At 36.6% G+C, this 23,885-nt stretch overlaps 1 long non-coding RNA gene across 3 annotated transcripts in view; it reads right to left on the bottom strand.

The window, feature by feature from the left end:
• Positions 1-23,885, bottom strand: part of LOC139080776 (uncharacterized) — a 157,461-nt gene that overhangs the window by 14,101 nt on the left and 119,475 nt on the right. The window contains exons 5-6 of one of the 3 annotated variants that reach the window (XR_011535532.1): positions 23,659-23,813; positions 18,615-18,707 (exon numbers count right to left, since the gene is read on the bottom strand). This is a non-coding gene — a long non-coding RNA (uncharacterized lncRNA). The remainder of the gene's footprint in view (positions 1-18,614; positions 18,708-23,658; positions 23,814-23,885) is intronic. The other 2 variants (XR_011535530.1, XR_011535531.1) reach the window with 2 other exon arrangements.

Consider the following 23,885-nt stretch of genomic DNA (forward strand, 5'->3'; position numbering starts at 1 on the left):
GGGACATAATCTTATAAACAAAGGTGAAGAATGAGAAGAGAAAAGAGCTAAATACAGATCATCTGGGGGACAGCTGAGAAAATGATGCACGAATTACACTTGCAAGGAAAAACAAGAGTTAGAAAATCAGAGGAGAGTGATGTCCCAGAAACAGGGCAGTAGCAGGAAAAGATTGGCTGATCGTGAGGTCTAAGGTTCTAGGATTCCTGAACAGCGTCCCTTAGAACCAGCAATGATGAGGCCACCAATGGCCTTGAGGAATCCCCTGAAAGGCACTAGCTGGAGAGACTTGTGGTCGAGCTACTCAAGCTTCTCCCGTGAACAGCTCAGTGCTGTTGGTGCAGGAAGGTGGCTGACCAATACACAAAGACGACAGCTGTGTGGCCAAAATAGCAAGAGACTCTCAGACAGTGTTCCCTTCTGGACTTGTCCCCAGATGGAGTTGTGTGCTCATCAACAGAGTTATAAAATGGTGTGGTGTGGAGTGAGGAAGAAAAGTTTCTCTTTAACTAAGACCATTGAAAAATTTGTCAAGGCAACATTTTTCTTCAGGGGTAAAAGCATCTGTTGTCTATTATAACTTCACAGGTATTAAGTGAAAGCCTGCTCTGTGCCTCATATTGGGAAACTCCTTCCAGTGCTCACTGTGAGAGGACGAAGGCTCTCAGAAGGTGTGAATAACCTGTCCAATAATTCCCCAGATTTAGATTTCTTAGAAAAAAACAATCAATAGAATCTTTCACCTAATGCATAGTCAGTGTAGGATATACAGCTTCATGAGAATTCTACTGTTTTGAAATACCAATCTTTCAAATGCAATGGAGGATAGAAAGTACAATTATCAAACGACATTCGCTTCTGTAAACCAAACAAGAAATCAGTCTTCTTTGCTCAAGGTCACATATAGCATTCAACTTGGTGTTTGGATTAAGGAGGATATACCGATACACATGTGCTTTAAATTTGCAGACCCACACACGTATATTCAAAGAACTGCAGAATTCAAAAAGACACGAAGCGTGTATATACATTTTTCAGAGCTGTTAATGTTTCATGTGAAATTTTGATCTTTAGTCCTTTCTTTTATAATCGGTACTATTAGATCTCATATTTATGTCTGTCATTCCTTTTTCTTACTTTGAGGGTTGATATATTTACATAAAAATGACATCTTTGTTCCTTAGAAAATCATCTATGGCTTATTTCCTGTGCAGAATTACAATAATCCTTTATTTATGACATCTTAATCACGTCACAGCAAACAATTGTGAGGTTAGAAACTGAGGATTAAAACTTCAAGTGTAAAATAAGAAGCAGGAATTGATGGGCTCTCAAAAAACCAAAGATTTTTTCTCAAAATAAATATCCTGAGGAATAAGAAAAGATTTTCAAACAAGGACTACAAAGACTATAGAGAAAATACAGCAGAACTGTTTATCAAAGTTTCCCTTGGCATGTCAGCAGGTCCTTTGGAACTGACAGTGCTGATCTAAACGTTTTGATAATAATAGAAGTGTTAACAGTGATAGGAACAAATAATATTAAACACTGTCAACTGTAACATTTCATTTTCACTGCCCTGATGTCGCTGCTGCAAAGAAGAATGAAATGAGGAAAGAGAGACTTAACTGTTGAGTCCCTGGAAATGAGGCTTTAGTAACAATATTGGCAAAAGGCCATGAACATTAAGAGAAAGAAAGAAGGGAAGGAGAGAGGGAGGGAGGAAAAAAAGGAACCCAGTCATGACCCCTGTCTGTAATAGTGACTGCAAAAGGTTTTTATGGGACAGATGTACAAATGAATAATGAATTAAAAGTTTAAATATGTTACATTATTTAAAAATAAAACCTCCTCCTTAGGAATGCATAGAAACCAGATGTTGATCCTCTAATGTTGGCCCCATCTCCAGCCCTATCAGGAATCAAAATATACGGAAGAGAAATATGTGGCCTTTGGAGGAGATTTCTCAGTCTTATCCTAGTGAAACAGGGCATTATTCACATAAACTTAACATAATTTATTGTTCAGAAACAATACATTTGCACGTTAAATACTGAAGTAACTTGTAATATTACATTAAACTGTAATATCCATTATGAAAGTATATACTGTTACAAAGTTCAAAAATAGTTAAATATTAATAGTCATTTTGATGTCTTTATTATATTCCCCAATGAATTTAAAGTAGAATATAAAAACATATATAATACCAAGAATCAAAGACATGTTCTCAAACATATGGACATAAGATTTTCACTAATTTTCCAATGAGATAGTCAATAAACAATGTTTGGGGCCACTTTCAATATGTATTTTTTTTAGAATATAGATAAAATAAATATTTTATAAATATTAAATTTATTGTTTTAAGTACATGCACCTATTTATAATCTAGGAATTCAGACAAACATTTTCTACCCTTCACATTTCAATTATTGTTTTTTGAAACTTGCACAGTTGCCATCATCCCAGACAACATCTACTGAGTCAGCGAACAGAATATGCCATGTTCATCATCATCCATGCTATTTATATATAATACATTTTGAATTTAAGTATAATATTCTCCTAGAAATTTTATCATAAACCACAAGCATGTGATTATGAGCATTCAACAATTTTTAAAACATTTATCCTATAAGTTTATATTTTTGATTTCCTCATTATAATCATTTAGTTCCATTTTTTATGTTAAACACTAACAATTAACTGTTTTTGTTAAATTTCTAACCTCTTCTTTTTCAACGATTCGGTCAAGTGAGCTATATAAGCATACACAACTACCTTCGAGTTATTTAATTTCTGGCTAATGTGTCTTCCACAAACATTAAATTATTCTAAAAGTTAAAATAGGAGAGTTGAGTGATTTGAGATTTTTTTCTGGAGTCACAAATTAAGAGCAAATTATTCTCTTCTGAGATATGCCTTTGAAAAAGAAAATTGCTGATATATATATATTTAGAAAAATTGAGAACCACATAAATGTGAAAATGTAAATAGAGGAATAATAAAACCAGGGGAAAGCTTTGCACACGCAATTATAGCCCTATGTCTTAATATGTCCCATGGGGTAAGCCTTAATTTTGGCTCTAAATTTCAAATAAAAAAAAAAAAGCAAAGAGAGAAACACAGTCCTAGATTCATAATTCCTAAAAGATAAAAACAAACAATGGTTTGAGAAAAGCACACGTTTTTTGATGATTTTCTGCTACGTGACATACGTATCTTTGAATATGAAGGTTTCATTATAAATTTCCATTGTATTCCAATATGTAACCCTTTTGAATGTCTACATTTTAACTGAGCTCCTGCCATGTCCTTAGCACAGCGTTAAAGCTCTGAACTGTAGAAAGGGTGCGTTTTCTGAGATACAGAGCTCCATCTTTGGGGTCATGAAGACAGGAGCAACTGATCCTTGGTGGGTTCAATGATCTCATTCTCTACCCCCTCTCTTCTCAACTGTAAGCCCTTCTGTGCCTGGCAGGGGAGATGGGCAGAAGTAGCTCTCAGAAAAGTTTTTTTTCCCTTTACCTCCAAGCTTCTCTGAAGATATCCACTAGCATAGAATGTGCTTGTAAGGACAAAGGCTAAACACTGCACATTCCCCAGCTGACACTATGAAGAAGTTGAATTTGGTTCTGATAGAGTCTGATTCTGTCCAATTTTGCTTAAACTCAGGGGATCCAAGCACAAATACTACCCTTGTGTTTACTAACTCTCTTAATCTCCAACCTCCTCCAGAAATTCCAGGCTCTCCACAATGTGTGCCTTGTGTGGGGGTAGGTCTCTGCACTCAACCCGAGTCTTGACCTTGTCAAGGCTTGTTAGAGGTCACGTACCAGATGCTGCTCATCAAATGGCTGAAACATGATAATGGTTGAGTCTCATACTGTGTAGCATGTTGTTTCCTCCATATCCACAACCTCACCTGTGGGCCCTTCAACTTTTTTTTTTAAAGATTGGCACCCGAGCTAACAACTGTTGCCAATCTTCCTTTTTTTGGTTTCTTCTCCCCAAAGCCTCCCAGTATATAGTTGTATATTCTAGTTGTGAGTGCCTCTGGTTGTGCTATGTGGAACAGTGCCTCAGCGTGGCCTGATGAGCGGGCACCATGTCCATGCCTGGGATCTGAACTGGTGAAACCCTGGGCTGCAGAAGTGGAGCACGTGAACTTACCCACCCGGCCATGGGGCCGGCCTCTGGGCCCTTCAACTTTTAGGGCAGCGTTTGTTTTTTTCTACTTAAATGGCCTTGGCACCCTTGCACTTCTTTTTTTTAACATTAAGAAATTATTCCTCTGAAGAGGATAGGAAGAATACGTCACAAAAGTCAGGATATTCTCATGGAATTCCCCATTCACATCCTATGTAGGTGGAGATCCAGCTCTCTATTGCTCCTCCAAAATCAGCAAGGATGGAGCTAGAATCTGAGGTGATGTTGTAAGCTATTATTACTAACAGGAGAATATAACATAGCTTAAGGGTCAAAGAAGTCATTTTTGTACCATAATGAAAGATTAAGCCATAGCCAAGCAAAGATGTTGGAACTTTGATGGGGTAGGGATAGGGAGCTGTGGGAAGAGTGTAGTGGGAGGAGGAGCTGAGGAATTACATATTTCAGTGTATTTTCCCCACAAGGTATTTACTACTTTTACAAATAAAATTCCCACTGGAGAAACTTTGCAGACACAGTCTTAAACAAGAAATCAGTGTTGACATCAGTAAAAATAGAATACCACCATACCATGGGCCAATTGATAGGTCACACTGGAAAGGACACAGCAATAGACAAACACAAAGAGAGAGTCATTCCACAAAATGAGTAGGCTGGACTCTTTAAACTGCCAAGATCATAAAAGACAAGGCTGAGGAACTAGTCCAGGTTAAAGAAGACTCAAGAACAGGAAATGAAGTGCAACACAGCCATGGGCTGATCTCTGAATCATGAAATTTGACGAAAGTCTATGAATTACATAATAATATTGCATCCATGCTCATTTCCTGATAGTGATAACAGTGTCATGGGGATATATGATGTTCTGGTTTTGGGAAATGCATACTGAAGTATCTAGGAATAAAAGAGCTTCAGGTCTGAGACATATTCTCAAATAGGTCTGAAAAATAACATTTATACAGAGACTGAGGAAGAATAATTAAATGAACATAGTGAAATTTAATATTTGAAAATATGGGTATGTAATATTATTTCAAAAGTTAAAAAATATTACTCAGAAATGCAATTTATTATATGAAAGTGTTTCTTTGAACTATTGAGAGGGAATATTTCAAGGCTATACTTTACTATTCTTTATTTTTGTTAACTGCTTTGCTATCTTTTCTCTGCGTTTTTATGAGTATTTATATATATATATTATTTTGTTGTTGTTGAGGAAGATTGGCCCTGAGCTGACATCTGTTGCCAATCTTCCTCCAGTTTGTATGTGAGACGCCACCAGAGCATGGCTTGATGAGCGGTGTGTAGGTCCACTCCCAGGACCCAAACCTGTGAAGCCCAGGCTGCTGAAGCAGAGCTCGAGAACTTAACCACTACAACACTGGGTTGGCCCTCATGTTTTCATGAGTATATTTTTTAACCGTGCATATTACACATTCTTTAGGGAAAAAATTAAGTTGATATAAAAATCTGCACTCTCCCCAAAAATTTTCAAGAAAAGTTAAAAATTTTAAATGTGTAGCATATTCTAGAAGCTCTTCTTCTCTCCAGCCATGTCTACATCCAACAAAGTTGTTCTCTAAAACAGAAGAAATAAAGACTTTCTCAGGCAAAGCTACGAGAGCCCATTGCCAGCAGGCCTTCCCTGCGAGACATGTTAGAAGATATTCTTCAGGCAGAAGAAAAATTACATAAATCATAAACTCATATCTGCATTAAAAAAAGAGCTTCAGAAAAATAAATGAAAGTAAAATAAAATCTTATATTTTTCTTTTTGCTTTTTTTTTTAAGATTGGCACCTGAGCTAACGACTGTGGCCGATCTTTTTTTGTTTGTTTGTTTTTTCTGCTTTACCTCCCCAAATCCCCCCGGTACATAGTTGTATATCTTAGTTGCAGGTCCTTCTAGTTGTGGCATATGGGTGACCGACTCAACGCGGCCTGGCAAGCAGTGCCATGTCCGTGCCCAGGATTCGAACCCTCGGCCACCACAGTGGAGCGCGTAAACTTAACCACTCGGCCATGGGGCCGGCCCGTTATATTCTTCTTATTGTTAATTGATCTAAATATAGCTGTTTATTTAAGTAATAACAGTGACAATGTATTGGATGATTATAGCATGTGGATAAGTAAATGACTCGCAGAGATGTCACAGGAACAGGAGGGAGGAATCAGCAATAGTCTGATATAAGGTGCCTGTACTGCTCACAAAGCAGAATATGATGACTTGAACATAGATTTGTAAAAATGTATATTAGTACATGTGTATTGTAAACTCCAGGGGAACTACTAAAATATTTTTGAGGAGATAAAAATTAATATGCTAAGAAAGGAGATAAAATGGAATAATAAACACTGCTAAGTTACAAGCAGAACAGGCAGAGAAAGGAGTCTCTGGCCATGAATGTGAGTCAGCTAAAAATATTGCTGATATTAATCCAAGTACATCAATAATACTTTAAATGTGAATGATTGGAGTACACCAACTGAAAAACAGAGATGGTCAGAGTAGACAAAATAAAAACCAAGCCCACAGTTTATGTTGTCTGTAAAAAGACAGTTTTAATATAAAGACACTGATAGTTTAAAAGTAGAGACAGATGAAAAAAGATAGACCATGCTAACACCAATCCAAAGAAAGCTGGAGTAACTCTATTAATTTCAGACAAAGCACATCTCAAAGTAAGTAAAACCGTCAGGTATAAAAATGCTAAATGTGGTTTCACCCACCCATCTAAACACTTGAAGCAAAACTGGATAAAACTGAAGGAGAAAGTATGCAAATCCACCCTCCTAGTTACCATCAGCAACCGTTTCATCCGTAGCTGATGGATCAAATAGGCAGAAATCAATAAGGATATAGTTGACCTAAACAGAACTATCAACCAACTTTATTTAATTAATATTTATAGTAGACTCCATCTAGAAACAACAAAAGACACATTTTTCTCAAACTCAGGTGAATAACCATCAACATAGACTATATTTTGGACATAAAACACAACTTAACAAATTTAAAAGCATAGAAATCATACAATCATGTTCTCATACCACAATGAAATTAAGCCAGAAATCAGTAATGGAAAAATAGCTGGAAAATCCCAAATATTTGGAAAATACACAACGTACTTCTAAATCACACTTGGGTCAAAGAAGTCTCAAGGGAAATTTAAAAATATTTTTAACTAAATAAAAATGAAAATACAACATCAAAATTTCTGGGATGCATCAAAGCAATTCTTACAGAGAAATTTGTAGCACCGAATGCATATATTAGAAAATTAGAAAGACCTAAAATCAATAACCTAAGCTTCCAGCTTAAGAAACTAGAGAATGAAGAAAAATTTGAGCCAAGAGTAAGCATAAAAAAAGAACCAAAGATTAGAGCAGAAAACAATGAAATTGAAAACAGTAAAACAAAAGAGAAAGTCAGCAAAACTGTAAGATGGGTCTTTGCAAAGATAAATAAAATTGATAAACCTCTAGCCAGGCTAAGTGAGTAAAAAAGAGAAAAGACACAAATTGTTAACACCACAAATGAAAGAGAAGTTATCAATTCTCAGTCCATGGACATTAAAGGGAAAATCAAGGCATACTACATATAACTCGGTGTTCACAAATTTGATAATCTAGATAAAATGGGCTGTTCTTTGAAAAATAAATGACCAAAATTCATGCAAGGAGAAAAAGGTGATCTGAATACCTTTACACTTGTGAAAGAAATTGAATTATAACTAATTACCTTCCTCCAAAAAAAAAAAAAAAATCACCAAGCACAAATAGTAACACTGTAAATTCTACCAAACATTTAAGGTTAGAATTACAAGACACAACCAAGAGAGATCTATTGAAGTTATGCCAGGCTGATTCAACATTTGAAAATAAATAGTGGCCACATTACAAAATGCACTTTTTTTTTTTATCAGGGACATATTCGCTCTACGCTAACATCTGTTGCCAATCTTCCTCCTTTTTCTTCCTTCCCTCTCACCCCCAAAGTCCAGGTACACAGTTGTGGATAGTTGTAAGTTCTTCTAATTCTTCTACGTGAGCTGCTCCCACACCACGGCTACCAATAGATGAGAGCTGTGGTTCTGTGCCCAGAACTGAATCTGAGCACGCCAAACTATAACCACAAGGCCACAGTGCTGGCTCACAAGCGCACTTTTAAAAATAGCATTTAAGTTATCGACAGAAATTGATGAAGTATATATAAGACTTTTATGAAGAAAATTATGAAAATGTTTTGAATGAATTTTAAAATACGTACATCAACAGGCATCATGGTTATGGGCAGGATGAATTAACATAATTAAATGTCATTTATCCCCAAAATAATCTATAAATTCAAAGTAATTTCCATAAAAATCCTGATACAGATTATATTAGGATATGATGACTTGTTTCTTAAATATATATGAAATAGCAAAGGGAAAAAAATGGTCAAGACAATTTTGAGGAAGAAAACCAAGACAGAAGGAGTTGCCTAATAATCTCAGGAGTTATTATAAAATTGTGGCACTGGATCAGGAATAAACAAGAAGACCACAACACAGAATAAACAGAGTGAAACCTCTATACATTTATGGAACTCGATATATTACACAGGTTGCATTGCAGATGAATGAGGAAACATGGAATTCTTCAATAAATGGTGCTAGAAAAAGTGGTTATGCTTATATAAAAAGTAAATAAAATTGGATTTCTTCCTCATATCATACCTATAAAGCGTCCCAGAGTAGATGAACTATCTAAATATAAAAAGTAAATCTTTAAAAATTTTGAAGAAAGTACAATGAATAATGTTATGACATTGGCATAGGAACAATTACTAAATTCAATTACATGAAAATTGAAATCTGTGCATAAAGGTTATCCTAAAGTGTAAAAAGAAGACAAAATTAGGAAAAAGATACTTGCCACTCACAGTCATAAGAAGAAGATGATTATTACATGGAATACATAAAGAACTCCATATCAATAAGGAAAAGAGAACCATACCCTTAAAAAAATGGATAAAATATATAACCAGGCAACTGAATGGAGAGAACACACAAATGGTAAATAAACACAAAAATACGGTCAACCTTACTAGCAATGAGCAAAGTGCAAATTAAAACCACAGTGATAACTTTCTTATTATCAAGGGTTGGGGAGACTATAGAGCAATCCAAAATTATATCTAATGTTGTTGGAATGGTAAATTGGTTCATCAATTTTCAAGTAATATCTCATATGGTTGCATATGCATATAGTCTATGATCTAGAAATTCTATGCCCACTATACATTCTAGAACAAAATTCTATTCTAGAATAACCTATGACCCCAGGTAAAATCTGACCGGTTGCCTAGTTTTTGTTTATGGTCTTTTTGTTTGTTTGTGATGATAACATTTTAAGTCACTATCAAGTACATATATAATGTCCTTGATATTGCCTCTTGGCCAGGAAAACCTAACGTATTTACTATTTGGCTCTTTCTCTCTTCTAGAGGAACTCTCATACCTAAAGAAATCTGTACAGGATTGTACATGGGCATTATTGTTTATAAATAGTGAAAATCTGGAGCACCTGAAACATTTATTAACAGGTAAGTGGAAAAATAAAATATTTTATTATACTGGAATACTGCAAGCAGTGAAATAAATGGACTAAAGCTTTGTATATAAATATAGATGAACTTTTAATACTATACACTGTGCAAAATAAAGTTCTAGAAATATTTTACCACTTACATGAAGTTAGAAAAGGTAATATAAAGCTATTTGAAAAGATACATGCATATTCAATGAAGGCATAAAGATCTGCGTGGAAATATTAAATAACCTTAATTTTAACATTTACTACCATGAAATGAAGAAAGATGCAATTGGGGTGCACTAAACACGGTGCTTCAAAAATATAGGTGATATACAAAACCACCGGACGTTTCTCAAAACCAAGACTGACAGTGGCACAATACTATTAACTAAACTCAAAACTTGGTTTTGATTTCACCAGTTTTTCCATAACGGTCTCCTTCTTTTCGGGGATCCAACACAGGGTGCTTCGGAGTGTTTATTTGTCATTTCTCCTTTGTCTGCTCTGGTCTCAGCCGCCCCTGGTTTTCATGACCTTGACAGAAAAGAGGAGTACTGGCCAGGTGTCCTCTACAGGCCCTGTAGTCTGGGTGTGTCTGACGTTTTCCCCAGGATTAAACCAGGGCTATGGATTTTTGGACGTACTCGTATAGAGGCGAAGTACCCTTCTCTTCACATCCTATCAGGGACAGCTGATGCTCCCCCAGCATCACTAATTCAGGTTGCAGTTGTGTCACTTGGTTACAGCGGTTTTCACAGGTTTCTCCACGGTACGATAGCTCTTTCCTTCCCCTACTCTAGCCTTTGGCAGTGAGGAATCAGCAAACGTAGTCCCCTCTCGAGGCTGGAGGTGGTGGCCCAGGGTTGGGGGTTTGACCAAGCAGAGAATAAAGCTCCACCTCCTGGAAAAGGTGGGGTCTAGGTAGACAGGATTCCTTCTGAGACAATTAAAGCAACACAGTTCTCACGGAGTGGGATTGAATACTTAATTTCCATTAATTAAACCTTGTAATTAATAGTAGTATTAGTGCGTTAAATTAATATTATTTGTTCTATTTTTAATCCTTATGGAGCAACTGAAGTGGTAAAGTGTTAAACATTAACTGACATAACTCTAGGTAAGGACAATTGATTTTAATCAGTGTAGACTTCTTTGCATGAAAAACGTTTTTAAGTAAACCTACGACTGTTTCGTTTACTTTTGTTAATAATGCTGTGTATATTTAATTTGGTTCTCCTTGAGACTTTTTTTCCTTCTATTTAGAGTAACCCAGCATGCAATTCATAATACACTATATCTAGCTACATTTCCTGTTTACTACAAAGATTTTTTTTTCTGATGAATATTTCATGTCAGCTTGTGTTTATGAGAATATTGGCAAAAAATAGATGAAAACTCTCAAAGTGCAGTATTCTTTGAAGCTTAATGGAAAAAGAACTCACCAAACTCTATCTTACTTTAGTAGCAGTTATTGGAGAGCTTAGCAATCTTTACTTGTTCTGTGAATTGTTTTACTCTATCGTCTTAACAGAATGCTTTATTTCTTGCGTGTTGTCTCCACTTCCGTGGATATGCCCAGCATTCTGCGGGATTTGTTAGTGGAAAGAGTGCAAGCACTGAAGGCAGACATTCGATTTCCTTCTCTGACACTTACTAGCCTTGGGATTTTAGGCAATTGAAGTTAATTTGCATCCTTTTCCTCATTTGCAAAATGAGGTGAATAGTTACTAACTTTATAGGGTTATTATAAAGCTAGAAAACAATGCTTGAAAAGTCCTGATTGGAGTCCTTGCAACAGAAGACACCCTGAACACATGGTTTTACTTTCACCCTTCATCTTGATAATCGGATAGCCCAGGATCAAATCCAAGCTGAACCATTTACTTTCTCCTCGACTTTGGGAAAAGTTCCTTAACTTTGACTTTGGTCTCCTCTTTGGGAAGGAAATAATATGCTATCTATTTCTCCTTGTTGGAGACAGCAATCTCATTGTTGGTGACAAAATGTATAAGCACCTAGCAAAATTACCGATAACGTGGCTGCCTAAGATTCCATTTTCCCTTTACTTCCTCCTCTTCTAGCACACAAACTTGTATTACAGTGACGATTCACAATTTTAACTTTTATTTCAAAAATTTGGCAAAGTGCTATGTACCACTTCACGATTATTAGTAACTCTTTAAACTAGTGGATAAATAAAGATAAGGTAGAATTAGTTTTATAAGTGATGCATTAAAACTATGGCATAATACAAGACAGCTGTGCTGGGGAGCCCAGTGGAAGTGGTATCTTACTAACTCTGGTGTCCTGTCTGCTTAGAAAGGCTTCACAGCGGACCCTGGGATTGAGAGGAGGGAAATGTGTGTTTCAGTCTTGGCCTGGCCACCTACAGTCTGTGTAGCCTACAAGAAGGCACTGAACTGCTCTGAGCCAGTTTCCTAATCTCTAAACAGCAACACTGATATAGACTTTACAGGGTTGATGTAAAAATTAAATTAGATACAATATAATATATAATTAATATGTAACAGTATGTAACACATAATGTGCATAATTGGTAACTCTAAGGAGTTATACATGATTATTAGTGAGATTGTCTTGCTTTATTTGTATTTTATTCGAATCTGTCTCTAGAATGCTGAGCCAAAAGCTAAAGCCATTTTCTAAAGGAGGTCCTTAACATTTTAGGTTTTGAGTCTTTGTTCTTTTCCAGCAAGAAGCTTCAGGTGTTCCAGCTCACCAAGCCCTCTGCCTGGAGCGGCATGGGCAGCACTGCCTGTGGCCTGGCTAACTACCAGCTTACCAGGAGGGGAACTGGCTTAATTGCCTGAATTCTGGCTTCACAAAGCAGCTTTCACACCTAAAGCTGGAGCAGCTCACATCTGTGGCTGTCAGGCTTCTGCCCCGCAGATGAAGAAATCAGCTGTGCCTGGTCCCCAAAGGACGCCCAGGGGGTCCAAGCCTCATGCATAAAGTCAAAACACACAAGCTCATTTCCATACAGAATACAAATAACATATTCGTTTAATAAGATAACTCCTGAAACCCTGCACGTATTATTTTAAGCTCCTGTGCAGGTAATTACAATCCTGCTTAGGAAAAATCGATGCAACCATTAGATCAGAGCCAAATTCCTTTCCTTTTATTTGCAGTGGTGTCATCACTATGCATATTCACAGTACTTTGCTTAAATATACTCACCAGAACAATTTTCTTCTTGAATGTTGAGGTAATTTATGGTATTATCTCAGGCTATGCACTATGTGTGTGTGTGTGTTCGTACAAATGCAGTAGAGAAGGACTGGAGAGAGAAGGGACGACTTATTAGCTCTTATAGATGTAGGTGTTTTATTCATTTTATAGCTATAAAATATATATTTTTGTTGCCGTGCCATCAAAAGAATCACTAGGTGCTGCTAAGGTGCAGGAATTCACAGGATGTTCTGCATACAGTACTGTGCTTGACTTCACATCTGAGAGCACCAACAGGGCTCTGATAACGGCACCTCTGAGGGTGAGATTTTTAACTACTCAGCGACTGTTCAGTTTAGCAACTGCATAAATAGGGTAGAATGCACGTTTGGGCAATTTTGCAAACTTTCATTATTACCAGTTGTGGTGGTTTTCTACCGTTTCACCTTAGCTAAGCTGTGACTACATTTCCCCAGTAGTTCCTTCCCTGAACGAGTCCTGGTTAGGGTTAGCCACAAGAAACATTTGTGCAAGGTATGGGATGCAGAAATAGAAGTAAACCGGAAGTCTTTCTCCTCCGAAGGTTGAGGTGAGGTCGGTGGCTGCTGCAGCTCACACACAACGTCGCTGATCAGCCGGCTCATGGTGCAGGTGTGGGCAGCAGTGGGGCCAGCAGGTGCTGCGCCTTCACGTGGGTCTCCTCCAGCTTCCACACTTCTTAAGTTGGAAATATGTGCAACTCTGTGGCTATTCCATTTCTAACTCCTTTGACTTGACACCCATTTCCAAGTTTAGTTGACCGAGGCTTCTAGTATTAATATTCGAAACTAAAGGTTGAAATTAAAAGCCATCATATTAATCAGAATTCGCTGTCTCTTGTATAATTTTTCACAAGGGACACACAGGTGATCCACAATGTCTTCCGAAGTATGACTCTTAGTATTAACATTTTTTGTTGGCATCAGCTGCTTCTGTTATTGGTTGTTAGTTCTATTGCCTCTTTTCAGTCTTACTGTCCCTGTTATTTTAAACACAGTAGGAGGAGGGCAGGTGTCCCAGCAAAGTAAGACATGAATCAGCAATGTCCACTTGTAGCTACTTCGGTCAAGGCCGGCCTTATATGTAAGCATTAATTACTATGTGATATACTTTTCAGGTTACAGCTGAGAAATCCTCCCAAGCCAACTCACAGATGCTTAGAAAATATTTCCAGAGGGCTGTAATATCTTCACTCCCCGACTGCAACAATGGCTTGCTCACTATCATTAGCAATGTCTCCCTTTTGTGAAAGAACTGTAATTCCTGAAAACTCCTAACAAAGTGCCAAATGTGCTGGCAGGAGTGACCCTAGAAGCTGCTACTTCCTCAGTGGAAATTAATTATATAAATTGTTTTTATTTTGAAAAGCTGATAGCCAGGCACAGAAGCACTAAAACACAGGACAAGGACGTTGACGGATGGAAGGAGAAATGGGTTGAGCTGGGACATTGGGCACTCCCTAGAGAGTGGGTCCAGATGAAGCTTGGAGGTTGTTACAGCTTAGATTTCTACAGTTGACAGATATTGAACTTTTCCAGATAAACTTTTGTTCTTCTTTGATAAGTTATAAAGAAGGCTCATCTTAAAGTACCAGGAAGGCAGGTAGAATACTTGTCAACTTAGATGAGATCTTTACTTGATCAGAAACTCAAGTGGTGTCTTCACTTTACTCACTTATGGCTCCAGTGGAGCGTGCCAATATGCTGCTACGGAGCTGAAGAGTAAAAACAGTCATGGTGGGGGAGGGGAGATGGTGTAGGGAATAAAATCATTGCAATGTTTATATGACCATGGCCAGCAAAGCAAAACTCTGACATGAAAAGATCTTCAATAAGTTCATTGTGTGTTCCGCCAGATTCCTCTCCCACAGTTAGATGTTTTCTTTGCAACTTAGAAACACTTCATACTCCTCAGAAAGCAGGGTCACTTTCAGATGAAGCACTGAAAATACTGAATCTCCTTCCTTACGTAGTGAAGATGCCACTTTTCTTTACTTCTGTATCTCACAATAATAAACCGTTTCTAATATGATTTTGTGTCTCCTCAGTAACTCATGGAGCTGGCTTAACTTGAATATCCACAGAAAGAGGGCTATAGTTTTTCAGATCCAATAAACTCTTGTTTAATACTTTCTTTCTTTTTTTTTTTTTTTTTGCCTACTAGTTTGATTTCCTTTCTACTCATTACTCTTAGAAGTTTCCACATACAAATAAGAAGTGTATTAGGCCATGTTATTTTTCTTCAAATCCATTTAATTCTCACACTTCTAATTTTCATTCACTGACAAATAGAGAGATAAACACGTGGATGGACTTATAGACAGATATGGATATAGCTATAGATATGAATGAACAGAGACATAGATACAGATGTAGATAAAGATATAGATTGATATATTTAATAAGGTATGAAAGGACAAAAAGCAAGATGGAAGGAGCTGCAGCCTGGAGAATCTGCCTTTGGGCTCTTGGAGAATCTCAAAATTTGCAAATTCCAATTATAATGGGGTGACGACAGTGAAATGAGGACTGCAAACAGGAAGTAATTGAAATCCTGATTCTAGGAACTCCCTTCCACAACTACTACTACCAAAAGTAAAGAACATCCAGTGAGAAGTCCTCATATTCTGAGATTTAGGGTTTCCTCACTGTAATTACTGACTTTCTGACTAATATGAAACTAAGTCTGCCAGTAGAACAATGTCAGCCTTTTATGGCCTCATTTTTTCCACTACAGATAGAAAAGCAGTGCCACCAAGCATTTCAGGAATTCTTATAACAAGAATAAAGGAGACCAAGATGATGGAGAAAAATCATTCTGGAATAAACAAAGATAATATATATTTAGAAGAAGACAATCGAAATGGGACAGCTAGAGAGAATTCAAGAAGATATTGCACTCATGAAACAAGAACAAAATGCAGCACAAAGTAGTAGTGAGGGAACAAGATATTGCTAGAAAAATAGGACAAAAAGATAAATTCAAAGAAATCCCTTTGAAAGTGGAAGAAAAAGAAAATATGAGAGATTTGATAAAAAACAAACAATCCAAAACTGTCAACACTCAACTAATAGAATGTTCAGCAGAAGAAAACAAGGTAGTGTTGGGGAATAATTTCTAAACAAAAATAATAAAATACAATTTCTCATGAAGGACATGAGTATGCATACTTAAGGAACCTATCGAGTCTATAGAAAAATTAATTAAAGAAATACCTAATGATACCATTGCCAAATTTTAAGAGAACAACAAGCCAACTAAAAAAAAAATCATTAAAAAATGCTTTATATTTCCAATATCAGTTCCAATATCTAACAATTAAAAAATGGACAAAAAGGTAAATAGGCACCTCTCCAAAAAAGATATGCAGATATGAAGCATACGAAAAGATGCTTAATGTCATATGTCATTAGGGAATTGCAGATTAAAACAATGATAAGATATGACTACACACCTATTAGAATGACCAAAATCCATAAAATTGACAAATACTAACTGCTAGAGAGAGTGTGGAGCAGCAGGAACTCATTCGTTCCTGATAGGAAGGCAAAATGGTACAGCCACTTTGAAAGATAGTTTGGCAGATTCTCACAAAGCTAAACATAGTCTCACCATAAAATTGAGTAACTAAGCTTCAGAGTATTGGTTGAGTTAAAAGCTTATGTCCATACAAAAGCCTGCATGTGAGTGTTTACAGCACCTTTATCCATAACTGTCGAAAGCTAGAAGCAGCCAAGATGTCTTTCAATGAGTGAATGGATAAATGAAGAAATGGTACATCCGTACAACATAATATTATTAAACAATGAAAAGAACAATCAATCCTTCAAGCCATGGAAGAACCATAAATGCTGCTAAAGTAAAGAAGCCAATCTGAAAAGGCTATATACTGTCTGATTTCAACTATATGACATTCTGGAAAAGGCCAAACTCTTGAGACAGTAATAAAGAAAAAGCAGTGGTTGCCAGGAGTTCTGGGACTAGGTGAGTGGGGTGGAGAAGTGGGGCTGGGATAGGAGTGAATAGATGAAGCACAGGGGATTTCTGCGTTTTTGAGGAAGATTGGCCCTCAGCTAACATCTGTGCCCGTCTTCCTCTATTTTATATGTGGGATGCCTGTCACAGCATGGCTTGCCAAATGGGGTGCAGGTCCGCACCCTAGATCCAGACTGGTGAATCCTGGGCTGCCAAAGCAGAGCGTGTGAACTTCACCACTATGCTACCAGGCCAGTCCCACACAAGGCATTTTTAGGGTGATGAAACTCTTCTGTATGATATTGAAACGGTGGCTATGAGACATTATGCATTTTTCAAAACTCATAGAAATGTTGAACACAAAGAGTCAACCTCAATGTAAACTATGCACTTTAGTTGATAATAATGAATAAATATTGGTTCATTAATTGTAACAAATGTCCCAAACTAATGCAAGTTGTTAAAAATAGGGGAAACTTTGCTGGAGGAATATATGGGAACTCTGTACTACCTGATTAATTTTTCTGTAAGTCCAAAATTGTTCTATAAAAAAGCTGTAAATTAAAAAGAAGGAATAACACTAAATAAAAGACATTAAAATCTTTCAGGAGGGAAAAAAAGAGAACAATACTTCCTACCTATAAGGATAAGAATCAGGCTAGCTTCGGAGTTATTTTTAGTTTTCATCTATCTTTTTATGATAAAAATATTAGAAAAATGCCTTCAAAATTCTGAATAAATGTGTTTCCATGTTAGCATTCTATATCCAGCTGAGGGATCATTCAGTATGAATGTAGAATAAAGATACATTTGTAATGCAAAATTCAGAATATGTATCCCCTGCCCCGTTCTAGGAAGGTACTCCAGCAAATGTGGGAGTTAGGTAAAATAAAGCAGGGCACAAAAATGGTAGGTCCAAACTTGGGAAAAGAGAGGAAGGATGCGCTGGGATCTCTAGCAGAGAGGTCATAGGTGGTAAAGCAGGACTGGAAACTATGAGGCCACAATGGAGCAGAGGACAGAGAGCAGGGGAGGTAATCAGAAAAAAGAAATACCCAATTAGAGAATTGAAAACAAAAATTGAGTGATAAAGACAAGTAGAGCAAGAAGAAAGCAAATGCAATTATATTCTTCAATGAAACCAAATATATATAAAAAGGAAATGATAAACTATAGTACTTGGTTATAAAATAAATAATATATAGTCATAGTAACGTCAGCACTGATTTGTGATTTTTTTAGTTTTAAAATTCTACCTGAGAACTAAGCACTAAAGACTTAATTATGCTTGCAGTAAAAATGTAAATATGATCAGCTTAGAGAGAGTGAAAGGAAAAATGAGTCGAATTAGTCAGTTTGGGCTGCTCGACCCCTCCCTGTGTCCTCCACTGTCCCCTCCATTGTCTGACTGGATTTCCCCATGAGGCACTTCTAAGCCTAGTACTTGCTTTTGTTTTGTTGTTTTGTTTTTGCTTTTTAACAATCCTGTTTCAGTGTCCTGTTCTTCAAGTGACCACTAACCAAGGTTCAAGTTTTATACAAATGAAGTTCGCAAATGCAAAAAGATAAAAGCAGAGGATTCAAGGGAAAAAAAATCTCCCCATTTAGTATGAAAAAGCTCTCCCCCTCCACTCCAGTATGAAAAGCTATAGTCACCTGCCTCCAATGTCCTGGGACCCGGGTATGGGTAGCCCTCCTTTGTGACTGCCCATGAGTCCGATTCCTCCTCCAGCTCTCCCACAGGACAGCCTGCCAATAGATGCCTGTGGTTAATTTTAATTGTTTTTAAAAAGATAACATTTATTGAAATCCCTGTCCCTTTAGCCACTGGGGGGTCACAAAATCCAGCATAAAGATTTTATAGACAAAGCATAATTGCTGAATACCAGGGTACATCACCTTATGATATTCAAAATCTCATCAAGACTTTTTCTAAAATTTTCAGTGATCTGAGATCCTGAAATTGATAAATTCTTGAATCATTTCTCAACAGTTCAATAGATTAACAAAACATTTAAGTGCCTACTATGAGTCACACAATGTACTTGGTTCTAGTGTGCATAAAACAAATCCAATCCTGGAGGTATATTTTTACTAGTGAAATAGACACCACCATATGACACATTCGACAACACAAAGGAAAGAATAATTAATTTTATTAAACCAAGATCAGGGAAGCCTCTATATAGCAGCAAACCTCACATTTACAGTCCCACGACACTTGACAGTACACGCTGTGACACTTCAAAACACTATTTTTACTCATGTTGTTTCTTCTGCTTGGAATGCTTAACCTTCTCTGGCTTTCATTGTAAATAACTATTCACTTTTCAAAGCCACAAATGGGTTTGACCTATTCTGTGAAGAGACTGAAGAGCGAAAGGAATAGAGAGAAGGAGGCGAGGGGTATTATAATCAACACAAGAGCCAAATTACAGAGGGTTTCCTATGCCATTATGGATAGAGAGCTTGAGTTTTTCTGAGAAGAGTCGAGAGCCATTGAATGTTGTTGGCCAGATGGTGATATTTTCTAATGGTGAGTCTGGCATCAATTTGGACAATATATTGGAGGTTAAAATGAGACTAGAAACATAGAAAAGAAAAGAGTTGACAAATCTGGTAGAATTAAAGCAATGATAAGTGAAAGATTAGAGGGAATACTTAAGAGACATTCTAGAGTAGTATTTTCATATCTTGAATTGTTTAGATGTGTGTTATGTGGTTGAAGAAGGCTTCGAATAAGCCCGGTGTAAGGAACTATAGTTAACAAATAACATGGCATTTGAGTTTCAAAAATTATGTTTCCTACATTCTCTCTTGGGGGCTATGAACACAAAATAACTCAAATTCAGCACAGAATGGACTTCTGAGAGAGAGTTCTTCATAAGAAATTAAAATATTATGATGAAAGAGAAAAAGAGTTTAGAAGACATTTCCACTTGGGGACATCAAATATCATTTTCTTAAAGAAAAAGATGACTTTTATTGGGCCTTCAAGGACAGGTGAGGCTTCAGGAGGATGGGCAATGGAGGACGGTCAAAAGCGCATGGATACCAAGAACTTCGGACATGTGTCTGAGCATCAGTGAATCACTCTCCTCACGGTTAATGAAATCATATTTGTGGAACACACCATTGAGGTGACTGCGTACAGGCTTTGGAGTAAGATACATTGATATACAAATGATGATTCTCACTTCCTATTTTTTTAATTTGAGCAAGATTCTTAAAGTCTTAAAATCTCTGTTTCCTAATACACTCACAAGATCACAATGCGTATCTTATACATGGTATGTCATAAGCACTGAATAAACACTATAATTATATAAAAGCGCTGTAAATGCAAAGCTCTAAACAAGTGACAGTATTATTAACACATTAAAAATGTTTGTCTCTAATAAAAGACTTTAGATTTTAAAAAGTTTGTTACTCTCTCATTTCAAGAAATACCAGAATTGACGTTTCTTGTTGACTGCAATGGCTGTATATTTAATGGAAATGTCTTCCCTACTTGTTTTTTCTTATTACAGAAATACTACAAACTAGGTAAATAAAAGGCTATTAAACAACATTGTTGAGACATACATGCAAATATTTCAATCCCCCATTTAGCCTATTTCAAGATATACTAAAAATATTGCAAGTCACTAAAAGAATAACTCACCTGAAAGTGTAACTGTCCCTCTTTACCTTTTCTTAAAAGAGACTTTGGTTAAAATAAATGACTATTTCTTTATGAAATAATGTGGGTGGACTGTGTAACGTGTTTTTCCTCCCTACAAATTCAACCTGAGCTTGACAGCAGCAGAGTTATTGATTAGACATCATCAGTGCTGACATACACAGAGAGAATATAATTTCGTTTTATGGGCAGCTATGCTGTTAGATAGAATTCATTTTACAAAATGGCTATTGCTAGGCCTTTCGTTATAACCACTTTGAAGAATTTTGATTTACATTGGAATAATATTTTCTTACACCACATTGGTTTTCTAATGGCTTATCATTTATAAATAATTTAACAATGACCAGTTTTATATACTGTAGTATGGGGCACTCAGCAAAAAATACCAGATCCATTCAGGTATATATTTAATCTTCATACTTGAAAGATAGTTTGCCTTATGTCTGTGTGTATATATTCTCAAAACCAGGAGTTACTACTTTGGGACTTTGTATGACTTGGCATCATTTTCAATTGGGCCCAACATATAGTTTCAATGCTTTATTTTATTTATTTATACTACACCTGTTCTCATGAAGATTTTGAAGTAGAATATTTGCTTAGTATGTACCAGGCACTTTCACATTTACGATCTTATTTATACAAAGATGAAGAAGACCCGATCCCAAAGTTCCTAATCTTAAAGCTCCAGAAACTCATAAACTAACTATGGACCAGCCCAAATGATGGTGCTATTTGAAACAGGAAATTAAATTTTACTGTTTTAACACAAAGGAAATACTTACTCCAAACATCTTGGGAAGAATACCAACACTGCTCTGGAGGCTAAATGAACATCTCTGCCTTAGGTGATAACTGGGCCATTGAATAGACTATATTTGGAGTAACAAACGTCATCAGCCAGGTCTTGACAATTCAAAAACATAGTGATGATATGATAACCTTCACCTTTTTAAAAAACTATTTTGAATCTTTCACTCAATAGAGGAGGTGATTGAGACACCAATAATTAACATGCCAATGCTTGGAATGATTTATTCTCCCATGGAAATCTTAAATTTATTTTGGAGAAATCTATGCCCAAAATCCAATGACATTCTTAGTGGAATGGCTTGCTCAGCGAAAGCTGACACTTTCCCCTGTTTATCCTGCTCCTTGTGTGGGAGAAAAATATTCCATTCATTTTTTTCAGCTTTATTGAGGTATAATCTCCTCCTCTCCCCTCCCCTTCTCTCCTCTCCTGTCCCCTCCCTCCCCTCCTCCCTTCTCCTCTTCTCCTGTCCTCTCCCCCGTCTCTCTCCCTCCATTGGTTTCTTCTTGTTCCCTAACCCTCCCTCTGACAAGCACACATACACACACAAATTTTCCTGCTTATTGTTGTTTTTTTGAGACTAACATGATAATTACTGACATAGCCACCAGTTAATTACCTTAACGTAAATGCTCTAAAACGTATTTTTGCTATGCTGAAAAGGAGAAAGACATGAAGAACAAAACAAGGTGAGTCATTTTGCTGATAGGAAAGGTATTAATTTTATATGTGAGAAGACATTTAATGGCATTTAATGGTGTATATACATAAATACACACATACACACACACACACATCCTTTTTAAAAAAGTATTCTTTCTCTCTTAAGTTCATATGACTCCAATCTTAGATGCATGGGAAATAAAACACACGGTCTAGAATCTCTTTCTTCTGTTTATTTTGAGTTCTTTATGGAACAACTAAGCCAAGAACATAACATTCTCTTTTTTCATGAATAGCTAATTCCATTTTAAAAGGAAAATCTTTCCTTTCAAAAAGTTGTAAAATAGAATTATTTTAAAAATAATTCCATCTGCCTCATTGTGGAATATAATTTAAAAATGTATGCTGAGTCTAAAGTATTTTACCTGGTCATGAAATAAATACGTGTACACATACTACATATCTCATTAATTCAAGTCTTTGTGTCTGGTATTGAGCTTAAGTTTCAAGGGTTGCATGAACATTCATATTGTCAGTGCTCTCAGGAGCACCAATATTGGACATACATTATCTGTGTAGAGCCAGAAAATAATGATCAGCCAAAGGTGGCCTGTCCTTGATGTTACAGATCGTCTTGATTATGTAATAAATTAATAATATTTACTACTTACGCATCAACTTAGTCCTGTTGGCTGCAGCCCTACAGCCTTGTCCTTGCATTTGAAACAATTGTCTGGTAGAATTAAACTTGAAAAACAATCTTCAAGCCTTCTAGTTATGTTCCCCTGCCTCTCACTCATTGTCACCTATGTGGTAACACCACCAGGGACGCCCAATCCAGTAGCACGCACAACACATCCTTAACCGTGGGGCTGTCGTACTTCATGAAGGTCTAGGATCAAGTAGCACATGCTTTGACATGGTTAAGTTATCTGCTGGAGATAACAAACCAGTAAAGTATACTGTGATTCCTCAGTCTGGAATCCTCTTTGGTCTGAGCACAGGCTATTAAGAGCTCGGTTTTCTGTCTCTTTATTTCTCATTACTTGACATAAAGAAAATGAAATAGATTGAGTGGATGCCTGTCTGTCTCTCTTGCTCTCTTTCTTTTTCAATTTTTTCTATAAAAGAGGGAAAAATGAGAGCCCAATAAATATAGCTGAGGGGATGAATCCTGTGTTGTTGCTACACTGTACATATTCTTATAGCCTTCTAAATCGTAAAATGTTAACAGCAAAACTAAATCTTGACATGTTGATAGCTAAAACCATACTGCAATATGGCACATCAATTGCCTGTTATGTTTTTGAGAAACAAAAAATATTCTCTTCTGTACCATTAACATAAATCGTACTGGTTAAAACACTTTAATACCCCAGGTGTTTTTCTTTGTTTGTTTTTTCAGATGGCACATTTGTTGATGTCAGTTTGGGAGGGGGAAGGGAGATCAGATAAACTGTAGATTTGCTGTGGGGTTATAAACACCAATCAAACTCAATAAGCTTGTCAGATAAACATTTCACATTAACCAAAATAATAACCTGTCGTATGACTTGAACCAGTTTCTCTTTTTCCCGTGTTGTAGAAGAACGATGTCGTGCTGTAAGCGGCACAGCTGCGTATTTTGATTTTTTTAAGAACAACTAGTTTTCAAAGACTTCCATCATCTGATAGCTCTCCAGAGTGAGTTTTAGCACTGTTGTGAGCAAGGAAAGGGACTAAGATTAACAGAAAGTAAGAAATAGTCCACTGGAGATAATTTTTTTAC

Source organism: Equus przewalskii, chromosome 32 (genome assembly GCF_037783145.1).
Source record: "Equus przewalskii isolate Varuska chromosome 32, EquPr2, whole genome shotgun sequence".
NCBI lineage: Eukaryota > Metazoa > Chordata > Mammalia > Perissodactyla > Equidae > Equus > Equus przewalskii.